This window comes from Fukomys damarensis, unplaced genomic scaffold (genome assembly GCF_012274545.1).
Source record: "Fukomys damarensis isolate Sample0158 unplaced genomic scaffold, DMR_v1.0_HiC HiC_scaffold_2, whole genome shotgun sequence".
In the NCBI taxonomy this organism is placed as follows: domain Eukaryota; kingdom Metazoa; phylum Chordata; class Mammalia; order Rodentia; family Bathyergidae; genus Fukomys; species Fukomys damarensis.
Genome location: NW_022900914.1, coordinates 626,007 through 638,792, shown reverse-complemented (window position 1 = coordinate 638,792; position 12,786 = coordinate 626,007). Strand labels below are relative to the sequence as shown.

General features: G+C 49.8%; 1 protein-coding gene across 2 annotated transcripts in view; it reads right to left on the bottom strand.

The window, feature by feature from the left end:
• The window catches only part of Kcns3 (potassium voltage-gated channel modifier subfamily S member 3), a 42,309-nt gene extending 31,432 nt beyond the window's left edge, over positions 1-10,877 (bottom strand). For both annotated transcript variants that reach the window (XM_033762877.1, XM_010607445.2), the window contains exon 1: positions 10,677-10,877. The gene's annotated coding sequence lies outside the window, so the exon portion shown is untranslated. The remainder of the gene's footprint in view (positions 1-10,676) is intronic.
• Between the last annotated feature and the right edge of the window lie 1,909 nt (positions 10,878-12,786).

Sequence of the window (12,786 nt, the reverse complement as noted above, 5' to 3'; positions counted from 1 at the left end):
CCCGCCTGCCCACCCTCTCCTCTTCCCACTTGTCCTTGTTTCCTGTGCCCAAACCTTACTTACATCCACAGCCACAGACCTTCACAGGCCAAGCAGGTGCCCAATGAGAAGAGGAAGCAGCGGGGCGCATTTCACGGCCGGCCGGATCGCAGCTGTCCAGAGCACCAGAAAGCTTCTTTATAAATTGCAGTTTACTGCCGCGCGTCTGGAGTACCTAACGCTTACATTCCCGTGTGGAGCTCATACACGTGTACCACAGTCCTAATTGCTTTTCAATCCCTTTCACTTCTCTTCCCCCATCCATCTCTTGATCCCCTTCCTTTTATTTTTGCGTAGAGTTCTGTACCGTATGTCTATATTCCTTGTGTGAAGTTGGTCCAAGTGCGACGAAGCTTATTTTTACGGGAACTTTCCTGAGTTTTTAAATGTTGGCAGCTATTGCTTTTTCATGTTTCAGTACCGTAAACCAAACCCGAGAAGCCCACACCTGGATGCCGTCACCTGCACGCCCTGCCCTCCCCTCTCCTCCATGCCTCCTTGTCCCTCTGTCCCTCCTCCCGGCCAATGTCCTCCAACCCCTTGGGCCCCAGTGCAGGCTCCCAGCCCGGTTCCCCTTCAGCCCCCAGACGCTCCCGCGTCCACCTGAGCATTCCATGGGCCCGACATAAACACACCAGAACCTCCCGTATCCGCCAGGCCCACTGCTCCTGCTGCACGGCCACCAGATCAGCCCCTTCCCTCACGCAAGCTGCCAAAGCCAGGCGGGCCAAGGGCAGGAAGGCGCGTCCCCAAGGTCCTTCACACGCACACACACACACGCACACACACGCTTTAACTCAGGCCCTGAGCACTGTTCTGCGGGCTCCCTGCTGGGCCCTCCTGCCCTGGTGCTCTGCTAGGCCCCCGCACACTGTGCTGCTTCACCAGCCCCCAGGCCCTCTGGATCCAGAGAGCTCTGGGGAGACCCCCAGCCCCACTGCACCGGCCACGTGACCTGCAGCAGGTCTTTCCGGACTCAGCTTCCCCATCTACAGAGCACGGATACTAAACAGTGCACCAGAGAGAGCAGCCACGAAGACTGAGAAGGAGATGGCACAAGCAGAGCCCTTGTACTGAGTGAGTGAACGTTAGCTCTTGTTTATTATTATTCCTCACCTGCCTCAACCCAACTCAGACTCGAGAGCTGTAAGGAAACACTCGAAATTCTCCGGCTGGGAACAGGGCACGCCCCTGTAATCCAGCTACTCGGCCACTGAGACGGGAGATGGAAAGTTTGAGGCCAGCCTAGGCAATGTAGAGTGACGTCTCAAACAGTAAAGGGGGCTGGGGATGCAGCTCAGGGCGGAGCACATGCCTAGATGCACAAAGCCCTGGGCTCATCCTCGGTAAGGTGGGTGGGGAGGAGAGGGGATTCCCTGCCCGGTCCTGTGCTCAGAGCGCCCTTTTCAGAGCACCATGCTCTCCAGAGCCAAGCCCTGACTGCGCCCCTCACCAGTGACTCTCTGGGCTGCAGCAGAGTGTGTGCCTGCAGACGCACACCGCGCCGCTCACTCCACAGAGCAGGGCCTTGGGCTCCCTCTCCGTGCCTGACAAAGAACACTGGGCAGTGGAAAGAGCGGACGGTCTTCCGTGCCCCCAGATCAGCCGGTGAGAGACACCGGGTCCCCACCGATGGGGGAGGGGCTGAGGAGGAAGTGGAGGTGGCGGGCTTGCCTCTAGGACAAGCAGAACTTCCCCTCTCCCCAAGCTCACGTGGGAACAAGAGGAAATGGCTCTACACCTTCTCTGTGAGGGGCTGCACAACAGCACAAAGCACAAGCCATGGTCTCAATGCTTTCTGTGCTTACCTCTATAAATATGTGCATCCAATCTCCTTGGTACTGCCTGTCCCAAAATAACTTTTCTGGAAATCCTTTCCTGCAGCTCCTGCTCGGTGCCAGTCAGTTGCAATTACCCTGCTTCCCAGTTCATCCTGACAGTGCCACGCTACTACGACCTCCCAATTCAGGAATCAGAAGACAACACGGAGGCCAAACACCCTCCCCAGCCACGAGAGCTGGGGCTGACCGTCAGCATGGTGCAGAGGCGAGTCCTAGCCAACACTTCTGAGTAGTGTGCCTGGGCTGTGATTGGATTAAAAGCCTCTTCTAGGGATCTTCTTCTCTGCCTACAACACACAGACAATGGATGGATGGGTAGAGAGTGAGGCAGACAGGTGGATGTGCTACAGTCCTCACAGAAGACAAGACAAGATGTAACATACCTGCATCTGAGGAAGGACTGTGACCCCAAGTGGGCCCGCGTGTTGATGCTAATTTGACCTGCTGCAGGTGGACAGAGGAGCAACTCAAGCAAGGAGCAGAGTTGGTCTGCAGAAGCCTCATTTCCTGCCCTGGCTCCATGACTGCAAATAACACCCTGCCTCCTCCCCCTACTCCCTTCCAACCCAGCAGGAAAGACTAACAGAGTCGCCTTCAAACCCGGGTGTGAAACGAGGCCTCCGACATCCTCTACATCTAGCAGAGTTCGAGGGACACAGAAAACAGCTGGTTGTGGCCCACTCAAACAAGTACAGTTTTTTCAGAAGGCCTGTGAAGCTCCTAAAGCAAGGGAGAAGCTGAAGGCCACAGCTGGAATGGGCCCATGTGGAAGACCTGGATGTCACTCGATGGACAGAGCGTGTGGACCGGCTAAGTCCACCGCCCTGCCCACACAACAGCCACACAGGGCAGGAAAAGAAGCAGTTAGCAGAAGGGGCCCTGGGTCAGCGGTGCACTTGCCATGCCACCGAGACAGTATTCACACAGGGAAGGATCACCACCCCACGGAGGCTGGGGCTCCAGCAGGAGGAAACACGTGCAGCCAAAATGCCACGCAAACTTCCCCAAGACGTCTCCATTTCTGATCTATAAAGAAAATAGAATCAAAGGCTGAGGGATTCCGGGCCCCTTCCCAGCTCCCCAGAGTCACCCCAGCCGGGAAGCGAGTCATCTGCCTCTGTTCTCCTGCAGGCTAGACCTCTCCAAACTAAGTCAGAACGCAGCAGCAAGCCCTCAGGGGCTCCCGCATCCTGAGGATGCACTGCAAAGAACAGGACACCACCTACCCTGAGCTCCCACCCAACTGCCCCACCTGCTCCAGCCCAGCCTCGTCCCTCTTCCCCTACATGAGCACGCGCTCAAGTGTCGCCTCCCCAGGACGCTCGCTGTGCCCTGGGACCCATGTCCAAGTGCAGCAGGCAGCTCCCTCTGTGTCTCAGACCCGCTTCCTGGCAGGGTCCCTGGCGCTCCCTGGAACAGGTCTGCTTCACAGCAGTCGTGAGGGAGACGCTCCTGGCAGAGACTGAACAAATGCTCCCTGCCACAAAGCAAAAGATGCTGCCTGCTGGGAAGGTGCCCTCCCATCCCCTCGCCAGGGCCTGCAGTGGTGAGGAGTCCGTCTCCCCTGCTATGACAAGACACCCGAGACTGGGGGATTTATAAAGAACAGAGGGCTCTTCAGGCCAGGAGGCCAGAACTCCTCCCTGCATCTGGCAAGGGCCTTGCTGCTCCACAGCCCCTCGGGGCAGCACGAGCTCAGGGCCGGTCCTCTCACGCAGCCTGGGAGCCACTCCACGACCCCCCGAGCCCCAGTCACCACTCGAGCGCAGGCAGCCACACTGGTCAGCCTGCCCCTCCCCTGGACAGTAGCACAGGCACACGAGAGTACAGGCACTGGGGGAGACACACACCCCGCCACACATACTGCTTGTGTGTCCAGAGTGAGCAGCCCATGCGGTGGCACCGCCAGAGGGTTTGAGAGGTGTTTAAAGCTACTAGGAGAAAATAGTGCTTTTGCCAAGCCGTAAATCCTCTGCGTGTTTATAACGGGGCTCTTAGGGCCAAGTGTCTTCTGCCATCACAAGCTGCACACTATTTTACGGGGGAAAAGTTTTACTTCTTCAAAAATAGTAAAATAAATATGACAGCTGGCAGTGTCCAGTCTGTTATTTGGAAGGTAGGGAAAAATGTGTTTATGCTTCACAAAAATCCACATCCAGTTCCCGGAGCTACTTTGGGAGGATTCTTTTCAAATGCTTTGCCCAGAACCATCTGCTGTGACCAATTCTATACTTCATGCGTATGGAAAAGTACATAATTACAAAATAATGAGATCCTCCTTGAGCAGCACAAGTCAAACTTTGATTTACCAAAACAAATCCCTACACTGCTCTTTCCTTAACCCCTTCCCTGAATACCCCTGAATTTCCAGCCTTCCACAAGGAGGCCCAAGGTAAGACAGCTGGAGGGAAGAACCGAGCCTCTCACAGAACGGGTCCAGCCGCGGAAGCACCTTTCCCACGTTCAGGTAGGTGCAGGATTCCCTCTGGCCGTGTGCAAGAAAACCCTTACTCCAGAGTGAATAGGAACGCACGCTTGGAAAAGCAAACTCCAAGTCCGGAGTAGAACGTGCCTTTGACCTCACCTGCACCAAGGCTCCACGTCTGCCAGGCTCCTACTCGAGTCAACACGAGAAGGCAGCTGGGTGGTCCCGGAAGTCGACCCCGTAGCAGCACACACGGTTTGGAGGGCCTGTCGTTGCTGGAGACACGACCTTGGGGAAAATGTGACGCTGCTCCTCTGTGGTTCACAGCCTTGTCAGTCAGCCAAGCAGCTCATACGAGCAGCGCCGTCTCCTCCAAAGCGGGGTTTATGCGGTGTGCAAAGCCGGAGAGGACGCGCACCTCCTCCTCACCCTGCACTGCCCAGGCCGCAGGACCCTGCACCGCCCACTGCTCACTCCCGTGACCTCCCCTGCTCCACGGGGCAGGCAAAGCCAATCCCAGCGCGGAGATGCCGCACAGGACATCGCACCAACTGGCCCGCGTGAGCCCCGGCGACGCTGCCACAGGGATGAGGTAGAGAGAACGTCCCTGCGGGAGTCCGGGCCACACTGCTGACTGTGCACCCTGCACTCTGCTTTCAGAGTATGCAAAGTGCGGCCACGCCCAACGTGTGAGTCCCTAGGAACCACAGGCAGAAGGTCTGGCGTCAGCCCCTACACCCACATGGCCCTCTGACCTGACCGCTCTGCAGACCGGGACCCACACGAAGGCCGAGTTCCTGTCCGGGAGCTCTTGGGGCCCCGCACTGGCCCCTCTTCAGAAGCCTAGCTCCCAGGATGTGAGGAGACCACGGGGGAGTGGGGACACTGGCTCCTTTCACACTTCGCCAAACAGATGGGCAGACGGGCAGGACAGACAGACACTGCCACACGCACCCTTTCCCTTACACTTTTTGCTCACAGAAGATAAGCTCTGCAGAGGGGCTCGGCCCGGAACTGCAGACAGGTGAAAATGTCAGTGGCCTCTGGAAGCTGCTGCACTTAGAAAATCTTGGATCTCTGAAACACACAGGAGACCATTTACTGGCCTCAGAGACAACAAGGCCAGAACAGCTTCACCAGGACCAACAAGCTCTCAGTCCAAGTTCACAAACCACAGCCTCTGACCGCGGCCACACCTCCCCTTTGTCAGCCACCGACTTCCACCTCAAGTAAACCACCGGGAAGGCCGCCCACTCCGCGGGCTTAGGAAGCCAAACACAGCCCCAGCACAAGGGCTGTCCACAATGTAAGCACATTCGAGCCGTAATCTAGCCTGCTGGCATTCTTTCATCACAACACAAAGGGACTTGCCAGGATTTAAAGTCAGCAATATCAAAATAAGTCTTTTTTTTCTTTTGCTTACGTATTTTTTTGTTAGCACTTTTGCAGCACACAATTGTATTCATCATGAGGAGCTGATACATGTACATTATGCATCTTAAGTCTCTCTACCTCCCCTTCTTCTCCCCCCTTTCTGGATGCATTTTTACCCTCCCCTCTCTACCCCTCCCTAGCCCTCCTTTTGTTTGCTATAATTTGTGCTTTATTTTGTTCTTTATTTATATTTTTGGTTTCCCATATAAAAGAAACTATGTCGTGTCGATTTATTTCACTTAACCCTGTGTATCGCTTCCCCACAGATGACTCCGATGTACCCTTTATGGCAGAGTAACACCCAGCTATGAATGTACACCTTTTCTCTAGCCATTCATGTGTTGGTAGACATAGAAGCTGTTTCCATGAATTGTGCTGCTATAAACTTGCATGTTTCACTGTAATACGATGTCTTTAACTCTTGCGGGAGGATACCTAGGGGGAAATAGCTGGGTTGAATGCAATTTCTAGTTTTAGTTTTTTGAGGAATCGCCATACTAACTTGCTCAATTTAGATTCCATAATAGTTGCACCAACGATGAATAAGGGTTCCTTTCTCCCTCTGCTATCTGTCTTTGTTTTTTTCTTTTTTCTTTTTTGGTACTAGGGATCAAATTCAGGACCTTGCACTTGCAAAGCAGGCGGCAGAACCACTGAGCTAAATACCCAGCCCTCTATCTGGTTTCTTGATGACAGCCAATCTTTCTGGGATAAGATGAAGCCTCAGTGTGCTTTGATTTGCGTTTTCTAATGACCAGAGATGACAAATATTTTTTTTCTAATGACCAGAGATGACAAACATTTTTTCACATACTTACTGGCCATTCATATTTCTTCTTCTGAGAACTGTCTGTTCTTTTCAGTTGCCTGTTTTTTGACTGGATCTTTTACTTGGGAGGGTCTATCACTTTTTAGTTCTTCATAAATTCTAGATATTAGTCCTCTGTCTGAGGAAAAATTTTTCCCATTTTGTAGTTTTTCTTTCCACTCTGTTGGCTGTTTCCTTTGCTGTGCAGAAGCCTTTTAACTTAATATGATCCTATCTGTTGATTATTGATGTCAATTCCTTATGCAGCTGGGGTTCTGTTCAGAAAATCCTTACCTACATCTAAGTCTTCAAGGGTTTTACCTATTTCATATTCCAGTAGAGTAAATGTTTCCATTTTAATATTTAGACCTCTGATCCATTTGGGTTTTAGTTCAGTGCCTGGCAGCAGACCTAACTCGGTATTCCATCTTCAGTGTGGACGGCGAATCTTCCCAGTGCTGTTTGTTAAAGAGAATGTCTCCCCTGCCAGCATCAGTCTTTAGCCCTTCTATCAAAGATTAGGTTGCTGAATGCACTGGAGTTGATTCCACATCCTCTAGTTGGTTCTTTGAGCCACAAGTCTGTTTTTTGCCAATACCATGCTGTTTTTGTCACTGAAGCTTTGCACTATAACTTCAAGTCTAGAATTATAATTCCTCCTGCCTTTTGCTGTTCTGGATCTCTTCTGGCTCCATATAAATTTTCGGATTGTTTTCTCTAGCTCTGTGAGGAATGCTATTGGTATTTTTCTTTAGATGGCCATAAACGTACGTATCAGCTGTGGGAGCATGGCCATTTTGACAAAATAGGTTCCGCCTATTCAGGAACAGGGTACCTTTCCATTGTCTGATGTGCTCTTCAATCACCTTTTTCGGGGAACTACAGTTTTTGTTGTAGAGATCTTTCACTTCCTTAGGTTAATTCCCAAGTATTTAATTTTTCTTCATGCTATTATGAAGATATTATTTCCCTAATTTCTTTCTGAGCTTACTATTGGTATATAAGACTGTTACTGATTTTGTGTGTTGCCTTTGTGCCCTGCTACACTAATAAATTTGGCTACCAATTCTAGCCATCTTTGGGTGGAATTCTGGATCTTCTATGCAGAGGATCATGTGACCTGCAAATAATAATTTGACTTCTTCCTTTCCCACACATATCCCTTCTACTTCTCTTGCCTAGTCACTCTGGCCAATATTTTAAGAAATACATTGAATAGTAGTGTTGATAGCAGACAACTATGAAGACAGCAGTTTTGTCCCATCCCTGGTATTGGAGGGAGCGCTTTTAGCTCCTCTCCATTTAGTATGATGTTTACCATTGCTTTGTCATAAATGACTTTTACCAGACTGAGGTAAGGTCCTCCTATGTCTATTTTATTCAAGGTTTTTATCATGAATGGATGTTGGATTGTGCCAAAGGCTTTTTCTGCATCTGCTGAGATGATCATCTGGTTCTGTCCTTCCTTCTGTTTTGTGATGCATTACATTCACTGATTTGCATATGTTGACTCATTCTTGCTGGGATGAAACATACTTGGCTATGATATTTCTGATGATTTGCTACATTTTGTTTGCCAGTATCTTGCTGAGGACTATTGGACCTGTTTGTTTGTTTGTTTTGAGGTGTATTTTGGTTTTTGTTTTTTTGGTTGGGTTTTTTTTAGCTTTGGAAATAGGGTAATTCTGGCTTCCTGGAATGACTTTGGGAGTGTTCCTTCTCCGTCACTTTCATTAAAAAGTTTGAGGAGTACTGGTGTTAGGTCTTTCCTAAAGTTCTTATAGAGCTTGTCAGTAAATCAACTGGGACTTGCATTTTTCTTAGTTCTAGTTTATTATTATTATTACTTCTGCAATCTCATTGCTTGACATTGGATTATACAGAGATTTTATGGTTTTCTATTCAGCTTTGGTATAGCATATGTATTTATGAGTCTATCCATTTATTGTGATTTCTCCATTTCATTAGAATACAAGCTCTCAAGGTAGTTACTAATAATCTAGATTTCAGCAGAATCTGCTGCGATTGCACCTTTCTCAATTTCTAACTATATTAATTTAGGTCCTCTCAGGTTTTTTTAAGTTGGCTAAGGGTTTATTTAGTTTATTCTTTCAAGAACCAGCTCTTCTATTAACTGACTTAACAAATATCTACCAAAAGCAACAACTGGGGCTGGGATTTAGCTCAGCGGCACCACACCTGCCTGGCAAGTACAAGGTCCTGAGATCGATCACCAGTACTAAGGGGAAAAAAAGCAACAACTATACTTTCATTAATGATAGAAAAGAACTCAACAGTAGTAACACAGAGTTAACTATCTAAAAACTAACAAAGCTTAATGGTTACACTACTACCACGTTCATGAGGGGCCATGATTTGTGTGTCTGGCTGCTGAGCAGTTTTAACCACCAGCGGTGCATGCATGGTGTCCCATGCACGACTCTACCGCTGGAGCACCAGTGACACAAGCTGCTCGATGGAGCAGCCACGCACATAACGCTAGTGCTTCAAGCCAGCAGGAAGTGTAGATATAGGAAGTTAAGAATCGGAGAATGCAAAAAGAACAATTTGAAAAATTAAATAATAGGAGATAAAGAGGAGAAAAGTGAGACAAAAAATTCTGTTATGGAGAAGAATATTTACAGAATTATATAAAGCTATCTGTTATGGCTCATATCTGGCTGTCGCCCTCAAAGCTTCATGGGCTAATGGCTGTGTGATACTGGGTTGGTCCACTGGTTGGTTTATCGTAGTTCCAGGTGTGGATGATGCATTTACTGAAGAGAGAAGAGCCACCCCTAGTGTGGGGGGGCACCAACCAATAGGTTAATAGCCCTGATGGGAAAAAAAGAGAAAGAAGACGGAAGTTCCACTGCCTGCCATGGACTGTTTCTCCTCTGTGACACTCCTCTGCCAGGCTGCCCTGCCTTGGAGCCAGCCAACTACAGACTGAAACCTCTACACACTATAAGCTAACATAAACATTTCTGGGCTTGGGATTTAGCTCAGTGGTTCTGCCGCCTGCCTCGCAAGTATGAGGACCTGAGTTTGATCCCCAGTACCAAAAATAAATAAATAAAATAAACATTTCCCCTTTAACTTACAGATGTCAGGTATTTTGTCTCAGCAATAGAAAGTAACTAACACAGTAACAGGGAAAAAAGAAGTAGCAGATAAAAGGGAAAAAAGGGAGAAAAAGTAATATATATAACAAAAACAGAAAAAACTAACTGAAAAGAGAAAAAAGAAAAGAGTTCAAAAACAGGGCAAAAAAAATGTTTTTCTTGGGGCCAAGGATTTAGCTCAGTGGTTTTGCCACTTGCTTCTAAAGCACAAGGGACTGAGTTAGATCCCTGGTTTAAAAACAAAAAAAAATGTTCTTCTCTGGTGCTTTTGGTACTGGAGATTGAACTTGGTCCTTACACTTGTGAGGCAGGCGCCATCAACCCTGAGCTAAATCCCCGGCCCTTTCTCTGTATTTTTGAGTGAGGAGCTTCCTTCTAGCATCTGCAGATTAGGGGTCCAGCAAGCCTCCATTTTCTCCGCCTCACCTTATGGCCTGTGGGTTTGTGAGGTACACCCCTTACTCCAGAGGATCCTCATTTTCCCCCAGGCTGTGGCAGTGCCCAGGCCAAGATCGTCTATGCTCATGTTGGTAGTTAGAGAAGGCAGCCGGACCTCAGACCAGGGCTGGATGTGAGCAGCAGGGCAAGGGCTCAGGTACTTGATGCTGGAAGCACTTTCAGACCCCGCTAATCCTCAGTGCAACTCAAGCCCAGTATGGCTCCTCACCATGGGCAGTGGGGCCACGTCCTCCCCAGCCTGAATATAAACTTCTCAGGAATCTTTTTCTAGCCCACTCCGTCTGTGGCTGTCTCTCACCCGGTCACTGAGGGAGGGCAACTCTGGAGCTCTGAAGTGGTTTTGCAGATATCCTGAGTCCCGGGCTTAAATAATCAACCCCTTCCCTAAACAGCGCCTGACGAAACAAAACGGCAGGTGTTGGCCCTGGGATCCCTCTTCTACACACGGAAGGGGTCCCGCAGCGCAGCCCTGTGCTCTTCGCGGTTCTCAGAGGCCAGCCAGTCTCCACAGCTGATGCCCTGCACCCCCAGCCCTGGGCGCTTACCTTGTTTGGGGCGGGCTGGTTCCCCCCAACACAAGCTCTGAGGGGAGAATCAGGTCACTTCCTTGGGGTGTCTTTCCAGCTTCTCTGTAGCTTCTAATTTTTTCTGTCAGTTCCTCTCCAGTTCCTGGTGCTCTGCTTCTATTCTTTGCTTCAGTAAGTTGTTGTTTTCCAGCAGCTGGATTCTGAATCCCAGAGAGCTGCACTGTGCTGCCCATCCCCACCCTGCGGGGGATCTTCTTTCTTTCCATTATGAGGTATTTCCTCTTTAAACGGGCTTGTGTTTTATTAGCGAGTGTGTGCGTGTACATGACTGCCTTCCTCGCGGGGCGTGGGTGCATGAATGCAACACCTCTTCTCACTTCCCTGTCTCCTCCCTCCCAGCCTTCTCCCTCCATTTAAAAGACTCTCAAGGCAGTAAGTAATTTAAGTGATTGGAGTAACTTCCAACTCTATGGCTGTTTTGCTCATTCTCTATCCTTGCAAGGATAATGGTCACTGGGCACTCCGTCTTTCTCAATGGCCCACCGGGCTGCAACTTTCATTACTGACCATATTACTGTGTTGTGTTGTATTGTGTCGTGTTTTGACAGTACCGAGAATTGAACCCAGGGCCTCTGTACTAAACTACATCCCCCTTTTTTAGTTTGAGACAGGATCTTGCTAAATCCCTAAACTCCCAGGCAGGGCTTGAACTTGCTCTCCTCCTGCCTCAGCCTCTCACGGTGCTGGAACTGCAGGTGTGCCCACCACGCCAGGTTTCACTACTGACCTTTAGGTCAGCGTATTCTGCTCTGGGTGGTGTGATGAATAATTTTATGTTTTGACCTGGCTGAGTGCCCAGAAGTTTAAATCAAACTTAACTGGGGTATTTCTATGGGGGTGTTTTGTATGCAATTAATATTTAAACTGGTAAACTTTGAGTAAAGCAGGCAGCCCTGCATAACGTGGGTGGGCCACATCGGAGGAGCATGAGCGGAAAGCGAGGCTGGAATGCAGGCGGAAGAAAGGACCCGCCTTCCTATCCACTCAGACTGCCTCCAGGCCTCTGCTGGAACAGGGGCCTTCCTGAGTTTCCACTCTGCTAGCTACCTCGCAGAAGGGGCTTGCCCGCTTTCGAAACTGTGAGCCGACTTTACCAGGAGTCTCTTCCTGCAGACAGACAGTCCCTGATGGCCCTGACTCTCGGAAGACTCTGACCCAGAAGTTTCTAGAGGCAGTAAATGACCTAACTGATCTTCAAAACAACTTCCAGTCCTCTGGCCATGTCTACCTTCATTCCCTGCAACTGTAAATTAATCTACGTGGGTTCTCACAGAAATAGGCCAGAACTTTCTCACATTTCTTCACATATTTGCGGGTAGAGAGCTAAATCTCCTGTGATTAGGGAACCCCATAATCCAAGGTAGAGCCAGAACTAAGGTCCAGATCACCTCAGGAAGATCCTCTGAACCCTAGAAAGTGGCTTATATGCATGCCCAGGGCTCCCTCATACAGGCAGTACGACCACACACTTTTTTAAAAATCACAGATCAGCAGACTGCAGGGGAAAGGGCACAGGCTCCACAGTTTCTGTGTAGATACCACCCCCTACCCTGCAAGGCCTCCTGCACTCAGTTTGGGCTTTGAGCCAGCTGATCCTGGGCCTTGGGGCATGGTATCCGCAGAGGATTAGGGCACTGAGGAGCTTACAGCTAACCCAGGAGCGAAGCCAGGTGGGCTGGGGCATGGCCTGGCAGCCGGCAGTGTCTGCCTCCCCTCCTGGATCTCTCTCTGCAGTGCCCTGAGCTGCTTCTCCCTTGCCATGCCTCTGCCGTGCGACCCTGCCCTGGACACAGCCAACTATGAACTGAAGCCTCTACAAACTGAGAGCCAAATAAACCTCTCCTCTCTTAAAGTGTGGGTGTCAGGTATTTTATCTCAGCCTCAAGAAAGAAACTAAGACAAGAGGGAAGAACAAGCGATATGCTCAAACTTACCTGATAATCGGAGAACCACAACTAAGCTTCAGATGACTAATATTATAGACGTGCTAATACCAGACACCTCTATGGGATGTACATGTGTGTGCTGACTTGCTAAGGAGTTGACGCAGCCCCCGGCCTCAGCGAAA